A 15,604-nucleotide genomic window follows, 5' to 3' on the forward strand; every position below is an offset into this window, starting at 1 on the left:
CCGGGTTCTAGTCCCGGTTGGGGCGCTGGATTCTGTCCCGGTTGCTCCTCTTCCAGTCCAGCTCTCTGCTGTGGCCCAGGAATGCAGTGGAGGATTGCCCAAGTGCTTGGGCCCTGCACCCTCATGGGAGACCAGGAGAAGCACCTGGCTCCTGCCATTGGATCAGCGCGGTGCACTGGCTGCAGCGCGCCGCCCACGGCGGCCATTGGAGGGTGAACCAACAGCAAAGGAAGACCTTTCTCTCTGTCTCTCTCTCACTGTCCACTCTGCCTGTCAAAAAAAAAAAGTTCTTGGGGAAACAGGAATTTGGTGTAGCGGTTAGGAGGCTGTTTAAGATAATCTGAATCCCCTGTCTGGCTTCCTGGGTTTAAGCCTCTGTGCTGTTCTGGATTCCAGCTTCCTGCTAATTCACACTGTAGGAGACACTGGGTGACGACTGATGTGTTTGGGTCTCTGTCACCCGTGTGGGAGACCCAGATTGAGTCCTTGGTTTCAGCCTGGCCCTGCTCCAACTGTTGAGACATTTGGAGAAGAAACTGGTAGATAGGAGAGCTCTGTCTATTTCTCTATCTTTCAAATAAATAAAAAAAATAGAATTTTTTTTAAATACATGTAAAACTAGAATTAAAAGGTAAAGCAAATTTTCCAAGTCCCCACTTAGTGGTTCGCTGCATGGTGTCCTATAAGTCCCTCAGGCTTTCTTCAATGTTGTTCATCGTCTTTTTCCTTTCCTTGTTCTCCGTCGATAATTTTGAAGGGTCTGTCTTGAAGTCTGCAGATTGTTCTGCTTGTGGAAATTGAAATCCTGTGGAGAAATCTTCAGTTGAGTTATTTAATCTTCACCTCCAGAATTTCTGTTCAACTCTTCCTTACACTTTCTTTGTCTTGGTTTATACTCTCACTTTGTGCATAGAACTCTTTGCTCATCTTCTTTAGTTGTCTGTGTCTTGAAGCTTATTGAGAATCTTTACAGTGACTATTTGGGGTCCTTTCTCAGACAGTTAGAGATCTTGATTTCTGATTGGTTGTTGGAGATGTAGTTTATTCCTTGGATTGGGTCTTATTTCCTGCGTCTCTATGTGTTTTGTTATTTTTTTTTTCTGTTATTTGTGTATTTGAAAAAAAGTTATTTTTCCCCAGTCTTTATTGACAGTGTTTTCTGATTAACCGGTTTCTTTTCCAGGAGTTTCTACTCTCTTGCTCCCTCTGGTGTCTGCAGTGCTGTCGGGTCTCTGGCACAGCAATGAGCCACTGGGGCTCTCTGTTTTTTGAAGTTGCCCCCCGGATGCCAGTTCTGTTGGGGCCCTGGTGGAGGCGAGTTAGAAACCAATCCCCCGGGCAGTCCCACGAAAGCTGGAATGTGGGATGCACATTCCACTGTTCTTTCTAAGGCAGAAGCTGTGAGCTGTGTTTTTATTTTTTAGTTTGAGATAATGTATTTCAAATTTACAGTATAATCAAAGGCTTAATGGGTGCACTAAATAAAAATTTCAACAAATAAAAAATATAACAAAAAAAAAGGACCCCATAGTCCAACAGGAAAATAGGCAAAGGCTGTAAACAATCATGAAATGATGTTCAACTTTGCTCAGATAAAGTAAATTTTAAAATAGCCACAAAGTCATTAAAGCTATAGGAGTATATAATTATCATCAATTTGTTTGACAGATTTAAAACAAAGTTTGACAAAGCACTGTGTTTGTAATAAAACTGATACACAGGCATTTCTCCCTCTTTTTTTTTTTTTCTCTTTCTCTCTTTCTCCCCCCTCCTCCCACTTCCCTTAACTTTAGCTCCTACATTTAAGAGAGAACATAAAATATTTGTCTTTCTATGTCTGGCTTATTTCACTCAACAGAATGTCCTTTAATTCCAATAGTTCTGCTGCAAACGATGGAATTTCATTCTTGGGTCACACTGAACTATGGTGGCATGGGAGTGGGGAGGGCGATGGTGGGTGAACTGCAGCTGCTTGTATTGCCTGTTTTAACCTTCAAGCTTTGAGCTGGACTGTGGTGCTGCAACTGCAGCTGGTTTCAGGCATTCCCATTCAGGCTTTGTGGACCGTACTTGCACATTGTTTCTAAGTCACCGTGTAGTAGGAAACCAGGCTTGGGGCTTCCTGTTCTCTCATCTCACTGAAACACTCTCCTGTAGACCTAATGTTTTGTAATGCTCAGCTACGTTTTCATTATTGTTTTCTATTATGAAATCACAAGAGTGGCTATTCAAGAAGAAAAAATGGCTAAATCTTGGGAAGAGTGGAGACTGCCACCAGGATGTATCCCAACCAAAGTGTCAACTCCCCAAAGCAAAGAGAGGCCCACCAGGACGTATCCCAACCAAAGTGTCAACTCCCCAAAGCAAAGAGAGGCCCACCAGGACGTATCCCAACCAAAGTGTCAACTCCCCAAAGCAAAGAGAGGCTATTGAGAACAGTAAAAGGGATGCAACTCCTCCTGGGCTAAGGCTCTTCAGTAAGACCCGTAGCTGTTTTCTCATGATCTCATCTGATGATTTTAAAGACACCTACAACCTGTACATGGTAATATAATGGAACTTAACGACAAAAGGGTCTAGGAAAGCATTCTTGAAGCATTGTTGAGGTTGAATGCCACCTGGTGTGATTTTATAATTATTGTATCTGTTGATGTGAACATAGACACAAGACTTGAAGGTCATCACTAATCAGTTATGCCTCTGGTAATAAGAGAAAACAGACACCTGTGCAACAAAATCATGATAAGATCAATAAGAGTAAGCAGCAAGTTCTCAAAAGCCTTCTGTCAAATGCGACAGCAAAAAGAAGAAAGCTTATAGAAAAATATGGAGCCGGCGCCGCGGCTCAATAGGCTAATCCTCCGCCTTGCGGCGCCGGCACACCGGGTTCTAGTCCTGGTCGGGGCGCCAGATTCTGTCCCGGTTGCCCCTCTTCCAGGCCAGCTCTCTGCTGTGGCCCGGGAAGGCAGTGGAGGATGGCCCAAGTCCTTGGGCACTGCACCCTCATGGGAGACCAGGAGAAGCACCTGGCTCCTGCCTTCGGATCAGCGCGGTGCGCCGGCCACGGCGGCCATTGGAGGGTGAACCAACGGCAAAAAGGAAGACCTTTCTCTCTGTCTCTCTCTCTCTCACTGTCCACTCTGCCTGTCAAAAAAAAAAAATATATGGATAAGTAAGGACGTCTATGTGTGTGAGATGAAGGTCAGAAAACTCTGCAGACGGTGGACTCTGTGACTGAGCTCCAAGTATTCTCATGAGAAAGGGGAAGTGAGTTTCATGCACAGCAGAGAGAATTGGAGGGAGAACACCATCGGCTTGGGAGTAAGAAAGTGACCTGGGAGGAGGAGGGGAGGAAAGAGGAGCAAGCGCAGCTGAGCAGGGTGTACTCTGCCGCAGAAATATCCAGCAGATCCCGAATAACAAAACGATGGAACCGAAGATCTTGAGAATGCATTGTGGACCCCCAGCGATCTATTAAATGCCAGCGTGCCATCGTGAACATCAGCGCTAGATCACCTCTGCCACTTTGTAACAAGTGCATCGTAACGATGGATTTAATTGCCTGACCAAAATAGCTAGTGTTCCTCTTGTTCTTTTTTAAAAATGTTATTTGAATGGTAGAGTTACAGACAGAGATAAGAGACAGACAGAAAGGTCTGCCATCCACTGGTTCACTCCCCAAATGGCTGCCAAGGCTGGAGCTGAGCTAATCTGAAGCTAGGAGCTTCTCCCGGCTTTCCACATGGGTTCAGGGGTCCAAGCGCTTGGGCTATCTTTCACTGCTTTCCCAGGCCATTAGCCGGGGGTTAGATAAGAAGTGGAGCAGTCGGGACTCGAACCTGCATCCATATGGGATGCTGGCGCCACAGGCGGAGGCTTAGCTTACTATGCCACAGTGCCGACCCCCCTTTTGTTCTTAAGGAGGTAAAAGATGGCTTGAATTTTGCAGGGTTGGGAACTTAGAAGTAAAGTAATAACTCTCTGTATCTTTACTATATGTTCTTTAATTTTTAGCTAAACAAATATCTTCAATTTAATGCGGAAGTACATGTTGCTCCACAAGTCTGCTTGTTTGCAATTATGTTTCGGTGACTTGGTTATTCACATAACATTCCCAAACAAAATATCTGGAATATTTTTATTTGGGATGCGTTTCTCTACTTTTCTGCAGTCTGACATTTTGTCTGATAATTATGATTCAAATGTGCCACTCAATGCAATATACACAATAATTCTGAAGCGTTGCCTCTGTTCTTTGAGACTTTTATGGATTTAAAAATTCATTCTCTAAAAAGAAAACTTACATGCATAGCATTCACTCAGCACAAAATTCACCTAGCAATTTAAAAGATCTTTTTAAGTTTCTAAAGAATGTATTATTCTCATGTAATAACTTCTTTAACCAGAAGCTTCTCTCTCTATCACTTCATTTTTAAAATCATGTTTAATATGGGCATCTTTCCATGTATTGGGCCTGCTACAGTAGACTGACATCTTTTAAGTGATGAGAGCCAGAGATTAAAACTTTCCATTACCTGCCTGTTTGGTCTTTGTGAAAAATCAGAGAAAAATCTAACTATAGTCTATTTTGGGACAAAATTGTGAAGTTGATGACCAAATTGTTTTTCTGCATGTAAAGTCTGTGCCTATTTTTTACTAAAATAAAGAGTATGTAACCATTCTGCTGTTAGATATATTCATAGACTGCATTTCTATGGGTTTATTATTATTTTTTTGCATTGTGGAAAGTCACATAAATGTTTTTGGGATTGTCAACATATTTTGAGGATAGAGAAATATACCAAGCAAATATAAAACATACTGTTTTTCCTAGATGGAAGGCTCAGTGTTTTAAAAATGTATTATGTCTCTATAAGTTAATGTATGAATTCAATGTAGTCCCAGTAAAACATCTAATAGACTTTAAATGGAATTTGACACGCTGTTTGTTTATGAGAGGAGCCATTGGTAAATTTGATTCCAGTGAGATAAACAATATATGGAAAATCTGTCCTACAGAGTTAAACAGAAGAGACAGCACAGGAGGAAAGATTTGTCTCCATCTGCAATAGGCAGAGGCAGAAGACTCGGGATTTCTAAAGAGAAACAGTTGAAATAGTCAAGAATATTAATAATATCAATGGACAAAGGCTAAGGAAAAACAATTGACAAAATATGTAACATCACAGTTCAATCAATATCTATACACATGTAGAGTGTATATTGTGTATACACACACGTACAGTGTATATTGTGTATACACACATTACAGTGTATATTGTGTATACACACATGTATAGTATATATTGTGTATACACACACGTATAGTGTATATTGTATATATACACACGTACAGTGCATATTGTGTATACACACACGTACAGTGTATATTGTGTATACACACATGTATAGTGTATATTGTGTATACACACATGTACAGTGTATATTGTGTATACACACATTACAGTGTATATTGTGTGTACACACACACGTACAGTGTATATTGTGTATACACACACGTACAGTGTACATTGTGTATACACACATGTATAGTGTATATTGTGTATACACACATGTACAGTGTATATTGTGTACACACACATTACAGTGTATATTGTGTATACACACACGTACAGTGCATATTGTGTATACACACACGTACAGTGCATATTGTGTATACACACACGTACAGTGTATATTGTGTATACACACATGTACAGTGTATATTGTGTATACACACATTACAGTGTATATTGTGTGTACACACACACATACAGTGTATATTGTGTATACACACACGTACAGTGTATATTGTGTATACACACATGTACAGTGTATATTGTATATACACACATTACAGTATATATTGTGTATATACACACATACAGTGCATATTGTATATACACACACGTACAGTGTATATTGTGTATACACACATGTACAGTGTATATTGTATATACACACATTACAGTATATATTGTGTATATACACACGTACAGTGTATATTGCGTATATACACACGTACAGTGTATATTGTGTATACACACATTACAGTGTATATTGTATTACAGTTCCAAGCAGCAGAGCTGACTGGGTATTTCAGTAGGAAGTACCTGTGTCTTTGTATCAATGTGTGCATGTATACATCAGTAAACATACATGTGTGTATGTACAGCTTTTTCATATTACGCATTTTCGTGAACCTTATGAAGATCCTTCATACACATGGATTTCAAACATTTTCTGCACCCAGATGAGCTTAGCTTTAATTGCATTTTCCATGAACTTCCTGAAGTACACTTACATATATATGTAAAATGGAATCGATGAAAAAGAGCTGGCTCCCACAGATGCAGAGGCAGAGAAGTCTCAAAACCTGCCTTCTGCAAGCTGATGACCCAGATGCTGGTGGCTGGAATCCCCATTGGAGCTGAAGCCCTGAGACCCAGGAGCAGTGGAGGTGTCCAATGCAGTGCAAGGCAGGAGATGACTCAGCTCAGCTCCTGCAGCTAGAGAGGAGGCGGGAGGGGGAGGAGGAGAGGGGGAGGGGGAGAGGGTGAGGGTGAGGGGCCCATTCTCTGGTATTTTTGTTCTAGTTGGGCCTTCCTTGGAGGAGGCAATGTGCTTGACTCAGTCAACCAATTGAAACGCTGGTTTCTTTGAGGACCATTCCTACAGACACATCCAGACATAATGCCGGGCCAGGCATCCAGGGCATCCTGTAGCCTCGCCATGTTGACCCTCACAGTCCATCATCACATCTATTTTATTGTAACAATATAATTGAAATACTTTTTCACCAAGCAGAAGGATAATTTTTAAAAATATCAGTCTGGGTAAAAGTGTATGTCAGATATTTTGAGGCCTGGTGGGGAGTATTAAATGGTATTTGCACTCCTGGGGGGTTATTAAATTTTAAATGTGCATGTTTTATGGCACCGCCATTCTTCTTTATGAGATTAACCTACACGCCCTCTTCTTTATGAGATTAATCTGTATGCCCAGGAGTTGAGAATGAGAAAGTAACTAAGGAACAGACATATAACAACAGTTTAATGTTATGTTAGGAAGAATCATAAAACATGACATTCTGTCACAGTGATTTGTAAGATGTATTATGATAAGAAAAATGCAAGCTAAAAATACACATTAAATATTGCATGAAAATAAAAAAACAGAGCTATTGGCATAGGACAATGTGTGCCTTCCTAAATACTGATGACCACATATATGTCTTGAAGGACACACAGCATGGGGTAACAGTGGTCACCTAGGCGGCGGAGGCTGGTGGGAAAGCAACTGGTTTGACTGATGGGTCTTAATCTCCATATTGTCATGGTACTTTATTAAGAGGTCAGCTGTGTAATCCCTTATTATTAAAGTAATTCTCCTAAAACATATAGTCCAGCGTCAGAAACGTACAACCTTATCGAGCCTATAAAATAGGGTCAATCTTTCTAGAAAAAAAAAAAAAAAGGTAAAAACACTTGGCTTGCATGATGTAGTTTGCAGAAGCATATGGGCACTGAAAGTTTAGAAGACCACACTGAAGATTTCTAAAGATAACATTTCTACTTAGAGATCTGACATGCGGTAGGATAATTCTTGGCTCTCTATCTAATCAATGAGGAAACGCCCTTTCTTTGTGTTGCCAGTGTTACGGATTGATTCGCACAAACTCCTGCAGTCTCCTTCTATTCCCCACTGTAAGAATCTTGATCCGAATAGCTGACATGAGGCAAAACCTGCTATTACAGGCTAGGTTACAGAAAGAAGCTTATGTGTGGAATGAAGTGTATATAAAAGGGTACCTGTGATACGCTCATGAAGTGGTTTTTTTCTCTTCACAAAATTTAAGATTTTCCTGATGCACCCAGGAGGAGGAGTAGGAAGGAAGGGAGAGAGGAGGTGGTGAGGGAATGAATTTACACCCTTATTTTGTGGAGAAGAAGGGTAAGTGATCACTGGTTCTCATGAATACAGGCTGAATACTTATCTGAACCCAGAATCCTACAAATCATCTTGAGTTTATATACCGAGAAAAAGAATGAGATACACTTTGAAAAGGTTCTCATCGAACCATTCATTCATTCTCTGATATGTTTTGGTTGCCTCCACTGAGCAAGACATTGTCCGAGGTATTGTGGAAATCAACACACAGAGCTCCTGTTCTTGTGTGGGTTAAAGCCTGAGTCATAGGCTGACACAGAAAGCAAGCATAAAGCAAAATGTGATTTTTAAAAGCTACAGGCATGGATGGGTGTTTGGGGCAGTGATTAAGATGCTGCGTGGAGAATTCTCTTCCTATATAAGGGTCCCTGGTTCAGGTCCCAGCTCTCTGCTTCTAATCCAGCTTCCCACTAGTGAACACCCTGGGAAGTAGCGTCCCTGCCACCCACACAGGACACCTGGATTGAGTTCCACACTCTTGGCTCCCAATGGTTCCTTGCCTGGCTATTGTGAGCATTTGGGGGGTGAAACAGCAGATGGAAGATCTCAGTATGTCTCCCTTTCTCTCTCTCTGTTTCTCTGCCTTTCAAACAAAATGAAAACACACAAATAAGTTTTAATAAGTAAACCAATACATTTTAAAAGCAATGACTAAAATAATAAAGGCCTTATGTAGTATTCAGACAGAGAAAAATGCCAATCTGAATGAGTGAGCAGGAACAGCATGTGAAAGTGTCCTGAGGTGGGAGAAGAACTTGATATGGGTTCACATGATGCAAGAAACACAGACCAGGAGAGAAAGATGAATTTTGTTTTATATGCAGTAAAATTTATTGAAGAGTTTGCAACAGTGATACAGCTTGGATCTAGTTTGGATCACATTTCTGGCTGTTGAAACAAAAACTTTTTTTAGAAAAGAAAACTATATTATACATATTGTTCCACATGTATTTATGTAAATAAACAATATTGGGAATTAGGAATTTTTATCTGTTTGGATTTATTTATTGGTTAATCTAACAGAGTACTTATTAAGTAAAACAATATTAAGTAAAACATATTTTATTAATTTTATGTGTTTTCAACAACTGAATCCTCATGATAGTGATAAAGTCTTTCAATAATGTTTATGTCTTTATCTGATTATTGAGATTAAACTTCGCTCAGTCTGGAACATGTGTCCTTAACTGAATTATCAATTAATTTCTCCCCATTGTTAATTTGCACAGTAGTAAGTTCAGTATTCAATAAACGCATGACAGGACTCTCCATTAGAGAAAATGCTATCCTCTATTGACGGATAAACAGTTTAGCATGAGATCATTTGATAGCTGCTGTCTTAAACTATTTGGTCTCCCAAGGCACAAGTATATTTTAGAGCCAGCCCTTGCACCATGTCATTGTAATGACACCATAAAACAGTTCTTTTTATACTTTCCACTAAAACAGTGTGACATCTTAAATCTGAGCTGCTTTACTTTTTAAAGGGGGAAGAATGCATGATTCCTTCCCATCACTTCCTTCCATCAAGGCAATCATCAGGCACAAAGAAGGAAGCTCAGGGGAAACATAGTCTCATTCTATAAATATGTTCAAGGCAACCGTATAGATAGAAGCGCAATTGTTCAGTCGGAGAAGATAAGAAGACAAGGTGACAATAACCTAGAATTATCCAAAGGTTTTCCAGTGGGTAATGATGTCACCTGCCTACACAAACTTGACTCACCAGAATGATCACAGAACGGCAAAGTTTGGGATTAACCATTGCCAGTGTGATAGGATCTTGTTTTGTAGGCCATTGCCAGGTCCTGTTACATGTGTTGGTTAGAGCGGGAGGGAGGATTATGAAGGGAATAATGCAACAGAGTGCCCTGTTTGAGAAATTTTCCACAAACTTTTTGAAGCTCCCTCATACAAAGAAAGCAGAGAGTCTGCGTGTTAGATTGCTCACGTGTTCTGGAATAATTACTATTTTAATTCATGTTACTGTGTTGTGCAGGGTTCACTATGAGTAATAACTCAGATCTAACTCATCAGAAAGAAGCCAGTGGAAATAGTTGAAGGCAGTAGTTTGTGAGACAAAGCTAGTTGCCTCAAACACATGATCTTGGCTTCTCCAAGAATTGTCTTGGAAGTTGGGTAGATGGTGATATGGAGGCTGGAAGTCTCTGTGTCCTGATGCCGTACCCAGTGTGTACCCAAGCCCATAAGGAAAAGCACACTATTGGTCTCAGCAGATCGGCCTTGGGCAAATGTCATATTCTTCTCTGCATTCATATTTGAGCTGGAATTCTTAGGATTTTCTACTAGCAATGATGTTTTTCAAATATGTTTTTAATATCTTGACTTCTTCAGTGTTCAGAGTTCTATAAACCCGTGCAGAATTAGCTCTCACCCCTTTTACTGTGTATTGCAAAAAAGTTAACTAAAGATGGATTCCCTAAATGTGCACACACAGAAAAACAGTTGTGTTTTCTAATTCCTGGAATATAAATCTGAACACATGAGAACCATCCCTACTGACTGAGCTAAGGAACATTGCTTTTATCTGTGGAAACCTTGGCCCAGGGATAGTTGTTTAAGTATGCTGTCTTATAATTCAGACTTGATGATTTGCTTTTCTCACACAAAACAACTGCTGGGGAGTTTCATGCCACTGTTGAAACCAAAGGCTCCCTTAACTAGAATGACCATGAGAGTATCAGCAGAAAACAGATAGGTGAACGCAGACAAAATGTGGCTTTGAGTATTTAACTAAAAATAGTGTGGTAGGCGGAGTTCTCGATGGGTTTTACTTCCAAAGCGTGAAAGTGAAACAACTCCTGGAAGTGTATGGAGGTACCCAGGTAGCCAACTGATCAAGAAATAGCATGGCGTAACTTTAACTCATCCCATGGCCAAGCAGAATCCATCTGCCCTTGGTTAGGACCACGCCTGGTGATACTGTGACGCTGAGACAGCAGAGAACTGCCGTATTCTCTCTCCTCAATGATCTCCACTGACAGTCTGGGGGACCACTCAAGTCTGACTTCCCCTGAGCATGTATCTCAGTCTATGGTGGAGTGAGGGCAGCATAAGCATTAGGCTACTTTGGAGAAAATCTTCGGGTCCAATTGCTTTATGCAAAAGCTTTCAACACAGTCCCTGCATTCTGGAGAACCCCCTGTGCCACCTGGACCCTCCCCTTGCACAGCTTCTCCGGGGAATGCAGTGGGTGGTCTCTGTCTCTGGGGTGCTGTGCTGGCCCAGGTCTTCCTTCCCAGTCTGCTCAGCCATCACGCCTTTATGCTTTGATTCCTTTCTCTGTTCCTTTCTCTGTGTTTTCTCTCTTCTTCCCTTCTCTGCTTTCCTCATTTTAATCTCTCTTGCTCTATTATTTCTAAACAGAAGCCTGATTATTTTTTGAGAAGATTAATAAAGGAAGGAAAAATTTTAAAAAATGCCCTTTGAGGTGCTACGATGTTAAAGTTACTCTGTGAATGTTGGATTTTTAGGGAGGGCAGGTGTATACAGGTGCACTTGGAGGAAACACCATGGTCCACCAGTGGTTCAGCACTAACGGTATATTCCGTGCCAACAAATGACTTCTACTTCAAGTAACTGTCTTTTGCCTTCAGATCTTTGTCATTGTGGATTTTCAAATATGCACATTAATTTTGTTTGAAGGATCCATTTCAAGTAGTCATTTTATTGTCAATATGAGAGTATTCTAGAAAGTTTAAGGAAATCTGCATTATGAAATAATTATGCATAAAAATATCTCCATTTTTTTGCAGCAATGTAAATCCATCTTTCAATCCCATTTTCCATGAACCGTTAGGGATATCTTCATGTGCAGTCTTTTTATACTGGTTCAATGACATGGGCTTTCCAAGCCGGCCAGGAGAGTGCAGATGTCTCTTCCTCCCCTGATGTGGGCTAGCCTGTCCCTTGCGGGCAAGCCTGTGCCTCATCAGTGCTGTGCTTCATCAAGCTGCAGTATAAAAGGCTGCTAATTTTTTTAAAAGAGTGTAGCTGTCCTATTAAGAGTACTTCAGTTGAATTTAATGACGCTTTACAATAAGTGGATTTTATGGTTTTTCTTGTGAAACCTATTCTTTCTGACTTGTAACTAAAAGTGATGCTTTCTCTCTCTTTGTCACCCCAAGTTCTCTTAGCACACAAATGACTCCATGGGGATAAGCAATTCAGATGGGAACATAAGATAACTGTAACTTAATGGGGCCCCAATGGCCTCTAAAAGTTAATGCTGTTAATGCAATTAATGAAGCCTCTAAAGCAAGGGATATAAGCCTCTGGATAATTTATGAAGTGGGAGGGTTTGGCTCATTATTGGCCTTATTTAATAATCCCCAGGCACTTCAGTGGAGCGTGGTTACACACCCCCAAACAGGACAAGAACATAGTTTGGACTCCTATCAGTAGGAATACATCCTTAAAATTAGAAGAATAGGGAAGATCTTAAAATGAAACACTATATTTGGGAGAAGGGAAGTTCTCCGTAAGAATTTAGCTGATGAGTTTGTAGATGACATAGAATTTTGTAACTCTGAGTATAAATAATAGATCTAAGCAACAATCACAGTGGAAATTTGATAGCAAGGATCATGCTAACGTCATATGAGTCTACTGATAAACGCTAACATCATTAAATGTGGGTGTGAGCAGGAAACATTGGGTTCCAATGACGTAAAGCAACAGGAAGCATGAGACAACTCACATCACATACGAAGTACACTTGTCAGGATACTTGATCCTGACTCTAGTAAGTCCTCCTAACCCGCCACTCTGTAGATCACACAGAGGATAGAGAATATTTGCTATTCACACTGAGGAAGTAATCAATCAAATGCAGAGTGTGGCCATTTGATTGTACGTATCAATAGACTAAACAAAATGAGAGCAACTGTTATAATATAAATGAGACTTAAAGGACAACTTACTGCGGAATGTAGACTTTGAGGGATACTGATTCAAGCAAATTAGTCAGCCAATGTTTGGGTGATACTAAGAAATTAGTGACTTTTAAAGTATGGCTATTTTGAAATAGTGTTCTTTGGGGAGCACACTGAAATATTAGAGTTGAATGACCACGATATATGAGATTTGCTTTAAAATATTCTGGCTAAAATACATGGGTCAATAGATGAATTCACTGGTCATACGTTGACACATATAAAAGCCGAGCGATAAATATATGAAGGCTGATGAGATTGTTCTGTGCATTTATAGTTATATTTGAAAACACACAAAATGAAAGGGGGAATGTTAGCATTCCATGATAGAAGACAGAATGTTAGAGTTCCTTGATGCTTATCTCCATGATAGAGATAAGTAGAAGAGTTTCACTTTCTCAGGACTTGAACAAACAGTGTTGTAATCAGGTCAGCTCTGGATATGTGCAGAGTTGATATAAAGTTAGACATCATTCAGAGATATGTCACGGAAAATACATTGATGTGTTAGATTTCCATTTCAATAACTCAATTTCAAACACTTCTTCTAAACTATGCCTATCTATGAGATGTTTATAATACTGTTAATACTGTTCCTAAACCATTTCACTAGTGGCAGTTCTTTTAATTCAATCAGATCAAGAGGTTTGTTGGTTCTGATGGTTTTAATAATAGAAAACAACAAATTCTCTACTTCTTTCTAGCAATTTCTGTATTCATGATTTGAAAGCACTTTAGTTCAGGCTGACCGAGTAAAATGCTGGTAAGTATTTCACAGGAGACCATTGACTTGGACTAGGCTACTGCACTGAACCCAGCTGACAAAAACAATATGCATTTTAGCTACAGTAGTTGGGCTTTAGTTACCAGCAGGAGGCTCTGTAACCAGTTAACCGATTAAGCTGTGGCAGATGAAATTGTCTCCACACTTCACTTCCAGTTTCTAAGTTCTATCAGGTCGTGTTGTTGTAGGAGTTCTCAGAATCTGCTCTGGGGGATGCTCAATTCATGAATCACTTTTTAAAAAAAAAGATTTTTTTTATTTATTTGAAAGTCAGAGTTACACAGAGAGAGGAGAGGCAGAGAGAGAGAGAGAGAGAGAGAGAGAGAGAGAGAGAGAGAGAGAGAGAAAGAGAAAGAGAGGTCTTCCATACAATGGCTCACTCCCCAGTTGGCCACAACGGCTGGAGCTGCACCGAAGCCAGGAGCCAGGAGGTTCTTCCGGGTCTCCCACATGGGTGCAGGGGCCCAAGGACTTGGGCCATCTTCTACTGCTTTCCCAGGCCACAGCAGAGAGCTGGATTGGAAGTGAAGCAGCTGGGTCTAGAACCAGCACCCATTTGGGATGCTGGTGCTTCAGGCCAGGGTGTTAACGCGCTGCACCACAGCACTGGCCCCCATGAATCACTTTTGTTTTGCTGTGTTCTGTTTTATTTATAGGTGCTTAGATGAGCTGTACTAAATTTGGTCTAAGAAATTTTCATTTTAATAGCTGCATTTTAAGCAATCATGTCAGATGGAGTTGTATTTAGTCAAGCACTTGGAAAAACACTGTACTGAAATTGGGAAACTAAGACAATCAACAATATTTAAGCATCTACATCATGTAAAAGTTGCCGAGCAGCAAGACGACTTAAATATGAGTGCAGTAATGGGTGCATGCATGTGTAGAGGACCTACACGGCAATGGAGATGTTTAGACAGTCTTTGAGTCGGATGTCTAATTCACATAGTTCTCTCTTTTGCCTCCTGGCTCCACATCTACAGAACGCAAACCTTGCCTGAAACAATGACTCCTGATTTGTCAAGATCCCACATACAAACTGGTTGGTGATGCTTCATCCTGGTGTTTCATTTTTTTAAAAATTTATTTATTTATTTATTTTTGCCGTTGGTTCACCCTCCAATGGCTGCTGCGGCCGGCGCACCGCGCCGATCTGAAGGCAGGAGCCAGGTGCTTCCTGCATGGGGTGCAGGGCCTAAGCACTTGGGCCATCCTCCACTGCTCTCCCGGGCCACAGCAGAGAGCTGGCCTGGAAGAGGGGCAACTGGGACAGAATCCGGTGCCCCAACCGGGACTAGAACCCGGTGTGCCGGCACCGCTAGGCGGAGGATAAGCCTATTGAGCCGCGGCGCTGGCCCATCTTTTTTTTTTTTTTTTTTTTACATATGCATATTAATTATATTTTGGTGAGATTGCTTAACGTGAGAGCAGCTCACTTAACAAATTTTAAGGTGAGTGATACAGTGCTGTTGTTGGCTGTAGGTACAGTGTTATACAGCAGACCTCCCGAACTTTCTTCACTTGTCCTGGTCCTGTTGTGATGAACACGGTGATCTGGGAGCAGTCGTGTTTTCTCTGATTCCTCATCTGCTTCTGTACATTTTCACGCACAGCGCGTGCCCTGTCAGCCCCTTCCCTCCGTGCCCTGCTGCACAAAATGCCTGCCCAACTCAGGATGTGGGTCTTCTATTCGATTTTCTTCCTACCTGTCTCCCCCTTAAGATTTTTCTTGGATCCTTTCCCTATTGTGAGACTCAACAAACAACAGAAAAAAGGGAGAAGACAAGTATTAGTGTCTCATGGATACCCTTGGCTTCTTTGAGTGGTTTCAATTGCAATGTTTTTTGTTTTTGTTTTTGTTTTTTTTCCTTTAATAAGACTCGGTGTTTGTGGGAATAGGGAACAGAATAAAATG

The sequence above is a fragment of the Lepus europaeus genome, chromosome 19, assembly GCF_033115175.1.
Source record: "Lepus europaeus isolate LE1 chromosome 19, mLepTim1.pri, whole genome shotgun sequence".
NCBI classification, from domain to species: domain Eukaryota; kingdom Metazoa; phylum Chordata; class Mammalia; order Lagomorpha; family Leporidae; genus Lepus; species Lepus europaeus.